The sequence below is a fragment of the Xenopus laevis genome, chromosome 7S, assembly GCF_017654675.1.
Source record: "Xenopus laevis strain J_2021 chromosome 7S, Xenopus_laevis_v10.1, whole genome shotgun sequence".
Taxonomy (NCBI): domain Eukaryota; kingdom Metazoa; phylum Chordata; class Amphibia; order Anura; family Pipidae; genus Xenopus; species Xenopus laevis.
The window spans coordinates 50,617,188-50,623,187 of NC_054384.1; positions in this window are offsets into that span (position 1 = coordinate 50,617,188).

Consider the following 6,000-nt stretch of genomic DNA (forward strand, 5'->3'; position numbering starts at 1 on the left):
ATTATTATGAAAATGGTTTATTTACATGAAGCAGGATTTTACATATGAGCTGTTTTATGCAATATCTTTTTATAGAGACCTACATTGTTTGGGGGGTATAGTTTTCCTTTAATGCCTGTTCGTTATACTATGTGTATTTTACAGCTATGTGCATCCTGGTTGTAGTTTTTAACCCAGTGTTTCCCTCTCAGCAGTAACCTGTGTTAGGCCTCATTAGGACTGTATAACACATATCAGATGTATATATATGTTTTATTGCATTTCATCTGTATCTCATGTATCCAGAATGTATTCTGATACCTCTATATTGTTTGTATCTACAGTTCTACCTTCTTTTGATCATCAGCATCAAACAAGTTCCAAAACGAGTAAACTGCCTTTTGATTCACTTCTCACAGTGACGGGGACAGGACAGCCATTGTAGAGAGAGAGTGCCTGGCCATCAAGTGGGCACTGGAGAGCTTGAGATACTATCTGTTAGGGAGGCAGTTCAAACTTGTCATTGACCATGCCCCACTTAAATGGATGGCCCAAAATAGGGAAAAGAACGCCAGGGTCACCAGATGGTTCTTGTCCCTTCAAAATTTCAAGTTCTCAGTAGAACATAGACCTGGAAAGATGCAAGGGAATGCAGATGCTCTCTCCAGGGTACATGCATTGGTGGCATACTGTGCTCAGCCCTACGGGCTTGAGCAGAGGGGGGGATATGTGGTATGGTGACAAAAAGGTCCCCAGTTTCCTGGGGAAAAGTGATTGATGGTATGTATGTTGGGCCACGGATTCTCAGATATTGTTACTGAGGTGAGACCAGTAGTGCTCTTAGCAGAGAAACACTGTCTCTCTGCAAGGTTTTTGTAATTGTTGATCCGGGACTGGTCTTACTGGGAACCCGCAAGAGTAGGGTGGGGCGGATTCCCAAATCCGTAGGCCAGGTTTTCAAGAGGCCCTAGGCCTATTTAGTACACCTGATGCTGAGCAGCAGTGCTGAATGTGTCTGAGACAAACTGCTGTTATTGCTCAGCTTTAGGAGAGAAAGCAAAGCATTTATTTTGTGAACCAGAAGGTTGGATTTTTTCTGTTGAACTGCTGTTTTTCGGTTACCTTCCCCCTGTGAGGGGAAATTTCTGCAGCCGCTGGAAAATAAACACGGGCAGGATGCCCTTAAACTGATCCTGGTGTGTGAAGTTGCCTCTTTTGCAGCCTACCAGCGAGTGAACCCCCACAAAATGTAAAGTTGAACCAGTGACCTGGTGTTTCTGGGCTGTCTGAGTTACCACTGCTATATGTGAGCAGACAGCTAAGGCTCTGGTTTACTCCCATTGATATACTAGTAATTGCAAATAGGTATGGCTTGGTTCAGCTGTTATCTATCTGGCCCCATCTGGTCCTATGTGATCAGTATAGGCTGCTTAAAAAGACCCCTCCCTACACCGAATCATTGCCCAATATAGGTTCTGTTTGCTAGTTCCTGGGGGCTATTCCAAATAGTTAAGTCGTTTTTTGACCTTGCCTGTATTTTGACTATTCTTTCGGATCCTGTTCTGTACTTCGATATCACTGTGTGTTGATCTGGCCTGTGTCCCTGACTACTCTTCAGTCTGCTGTATCTGTACTGCCTGCTCCTTTTTGGTATTGACTCCGCCTGTCCCTGGATCACCCTTCCTGTTCTCTGTTCCTGTACCTCCTGAATAATGGAGGGCTCCTCCTGAAGTTAAAGCTGGTGCCATGGTCGGCACCCAATACCAGAACAAGTGCCAAGTACCCTGGTCTCGGCTTCACCAGTAGTGTGACCACCTTTGGGCTTCGGGAGGAGCCCTCAGCTTAATTGGGTGCCACCTGGACTTAACGAGGGGTACAAGGCGAGATGTTCTGGCTGTCAAAGGGGCACGAGTCTTTGGGCAGAAGGTCAAGGAACAAGTCGTCTGGTAGAAACGGAAACAGGACAGACCGGATCAGGACAGGCAGATAACAGAATCGTCAGGCAGGCAAGGGGTCAAAACCAGGTAATCAGACAGACTGGAACATGCAGAAGGAGTTGTCGTTAGGCAGGCAAAGGATCAAAACCGGGTAATCAGACAAACAGGATCAGGCAGGCTCGGTAGTCAATAAACAGGCAGGATCAGGGTACAGAGTTCTGAATAGTCAGGAACAGGCTGGGTCAAACACGGAAATACAGTCAGGATAACAAATTCAGGAACAGGTAGCACAAGGCTCAGGAAACCACAGGATATGATCCTATAACGGGTACTGGCTACAGGTCTGAATATGCCTTAAATAGGGTCCCAATTTGCGCCAAAAGGTGCGCAATTTTGCACCAATGCGCGCTGGTGCAATCTCGCCAGTGCGCCTGCGCCTTTAAGAGACGCGCAGGTGCGGCGCGCGCCCTAGGAATCCAAGTTGGCGCTGGCAAAGGAAGGACAGGAGCAGCGCAGCGGGCGTCCACGCCAAGGACGTTGCGTGGACCCCACTGCCCACTAGACCACCAGGGTAGGTTTCTTACAGCTGGAAGACTGAGCCGCGACCAGGACCTTAGGGTTTGTTCTGGGTTTGGGATACCTATCGTAACACACTCGGGCAGATTATGAACATAAAGATTAAACATTGGACAAATGGATTCTCCAATAAAAGAACATATAGATGGTACCTTTACATGGTTGCTATTAGTTTATGGCTTAAAAATGTTTTCAGTAGAGCCCTTTTTATTTTATTTTCCTGCATTCATCTTTTGTCTAGTGGCATTCGAAATTTTTTAAAAAAAAATGTGCATCCAATCTTCACCTGGTGGGTGGAGAACCCTAACTACATTGTTGCTTTCGGCCACTGGCTCAGCAGTAATACAGAATATGGTCTGAGCTCATCAACGTATCTGTTCTGTAGTTAAATAATCTAAAAGGCACTACAAAGGGTTAATCTAGGGTCAGGGTGCAGACAGTTCCTAGTTACTTCCCTATAACATAAACAGAACAGTGGCATTCTGAGCTGGCCTGATGGAGTGCTTCTTACTCTGCTTACATTCCTGAGAGGTTCAGAGAGCTGTGCTTCCCCCCCCCAGATAGATCAGGAAACTTTATATTGAATTACAATCTCTCCAATCTCTAACTGGAGTAATGACCGTGCAACTAACTCAGTGGAATTGCCTTCAGCAAAAAAAATCTCCAGGCCCAAACCAAATGGAGGAGCCAAAGCAGCTTGCATTGTCAGCCACAAGTCAACTCTCACCCTGCACTCACTTACAAACCACCAGGCCACCTGGGCTAACCCCTCTCACGCCTTGTTCAGGTGCTTTTACTATGGCTTTAGTATTTCTCACTCTCAATACAATAAGTTATTACACCAGCTCTCCAATACACACTGGGATATCTGTAATATAAAGTCTGGCAACAGGCTTCTATCTTGTCTCCTATTTGTCATATCATCTGACCAATGCTGTTATTTCCGCCACATTCTTGGGGAGTTCTCTAATCACAATTTACATCTAGTGGTCAGTTCCTGCTGTTACAATAGAAACAACAGTATTACAGTATAATCAAACTTTAGACTTCTATCACCTTTTTAAAATAATGTCACCAGACTCACTAAAAATATGTTTGTTACATAGTGCTCCCTTTTTTAATATATAAAATGAACTCAGTGACCTGTATAAAAGATCTTTATATGGACCTGCAAGTCTTTGGTGACTAATATTTCACAAATAGAGGTGAACTATTCACAATATTGTGAATCAATGGCATAAATAGAGGTTTTTGTACCCTATGAAAAACATTGCCTCCTCCACCCATCTGAAAACCGGCCAAAACATGCTTTAATTGGGGCTTGAGATGAATCTTCTCTTGTCAATCATTTAATAATATGTGCAAACGTTGGATAGCATATTTTGTCAGGTAGAGGAGATACAGTAGATGTGAGATAGGTGTGAAATAATTATTATTATTATAATTATTAGGCTATGGGCACACAGGCTGTTTTCAGCCTGCATATTTTTGTAGGCTGAGAGAAGCAGATCTGCTCCGTGCCCCTGCTCCATTGATTTACCATCCCAAAGACTCCACTGCCATGTCATGTGTAAATGCACTAGCAGAGTGCCATTAGCCATTGAGGGGGCTTCCTCTCCTGTAAACCGCTTCTCCTCATATACGGTATTCAAACTGCCTTACTATGTGACGTGGAAATTTTTCATATTTCGCCATATGGCTGCCACCGATGCGGGATAAGCGTCTTTACGACCGACCTTTGCACAGTCGCCCGATCTTTACGATTCCCATCCGATTTGTGTTCATCAGGCATGACTGCAGCATGCCGGGTGTGGCGCCGTTTGGGATTGAGGAATACGGACCACTGAACAAAGGTGTACTTTTACAGTACAAGCCATGCTAAGATCACTCTGTCTGTGTATATGTATATTACCGGGGGAAGTGCCTTTTGTCTTGGTGTCTTTTGTTTGCCTAGGGAAGTCTACCTTTCCCCCCCCCCTCTTCTATGGACATGTGTCTGTGTGCTGGTTCCACCAGTTGATTCATAGCATAACATGCTCATTGATTGGATATATTGTAAGACCACCTTTTGTCATAGTGTATAATAAACCACTGGCCATTATAGAAGGAGGCAGAATACTGGACCCCAGCTGAGAACGACTGCTGTGACGTTATTTCCGGGGGATTGACCAACATCACCACACGATACATCAAGGTTTCCGGATCGATTGTCCATTAAGACGAAAGATCATTTTTATACGATATCAGATGGCGAGCCTAATGCAGGTGGTTCAATTTTTCCCTTAATTTTAGCAGAATTAAAAGTGTCCATATTTTATTTCGGGCAGCAAAAAGGCCGGCATTGAGGTAAGACATTTTTGTTTTGATACTCTCATATTTGAGAAAGTTTTTGCTGTCTGCAAATTGATTTGTGGTCTCTAGGCTGCTGGAATCAGGTAAAAATCTACCAAAAGAACCTTTTGGGTGTATGTGTGGTGTTTTTCAGTATTAACTGCCCAGGTACTGGTTGGGGCATATCTGCATAACTGCTGTGGGGTTTTATTCATGTATTTATTTTTTTAACCATAAGGGACTGTTATTACCCCTGCTGGAGGATCTGTGAGTGATTCAGACCAGTGGAGGGAGTTTCTGTGTATGCCGGGTGGTTGTAGGATAATCTTGTAGCAGGCAGATATGGCCAACAGTATCTAGAGGGGATTTAGAATCATTGTTTTTTTCATTTGTGTTTGTTTTCTGTCTGTCTACTAACTGGTGTTTGTTTTAAAATTGCGACTCTATAGGTTTCATCCTTGAGAAAATCTTTCGTTTGGGAGGATTGTATTACTTTTATTATTACAAGTTTCAATATTGGAGGTTGGGTAACAATCCGACCAATCTAAATTACAAACCAAGTTTCTAGCCCTTGCTGAGCGCTGAACAGGGGGAGCCTACGCCATTTTGTCTTTAAGCACATGTGCCAGTGGCCATTTTGTCTTTGTCTTTAAGCACATGTGCCAGCGGCCATGTTGTCGTAGTTTTTTGAAAAGGTATATTGGGCTATTGGGGGGAGGCACATCCCCTGCATATAACCCTTACAGTTGTTCTATTGTATATAATCGATTTTCTCTTTACATTTCATAACAGCAAAGTTCTCTTTGAACTTTTTGGAACATTTTTTACATTTTTGTAATACCTCTCTGCTGTTCCCTGCAGTCTATTGACTCCTACGTCCTCCAGGATAGGGGGTTTTCCTAAGGAAGAGACCATCACATGGTGTTGTAATTGTAATTGTCCTTTTGTGTGAGTGAAGGAAGAGTGTTGCATGGTTTACAACATAAGGCTATTTGTTAACTAGCTGTTTCTCTTTTCATACTCCTTGTTTTCCTGCTCTTTCTCTCTTTATTTTCCTCTCTTTATCTCCATTTCTCTCTTTTAAAACACTTTTGCTTACCCACTCTCTCTCTGTCTATAACTACCACACTAACTCTTTACCTTGCTTTTGGCTAGCCCTCTTTTCTGTTTTAATCTA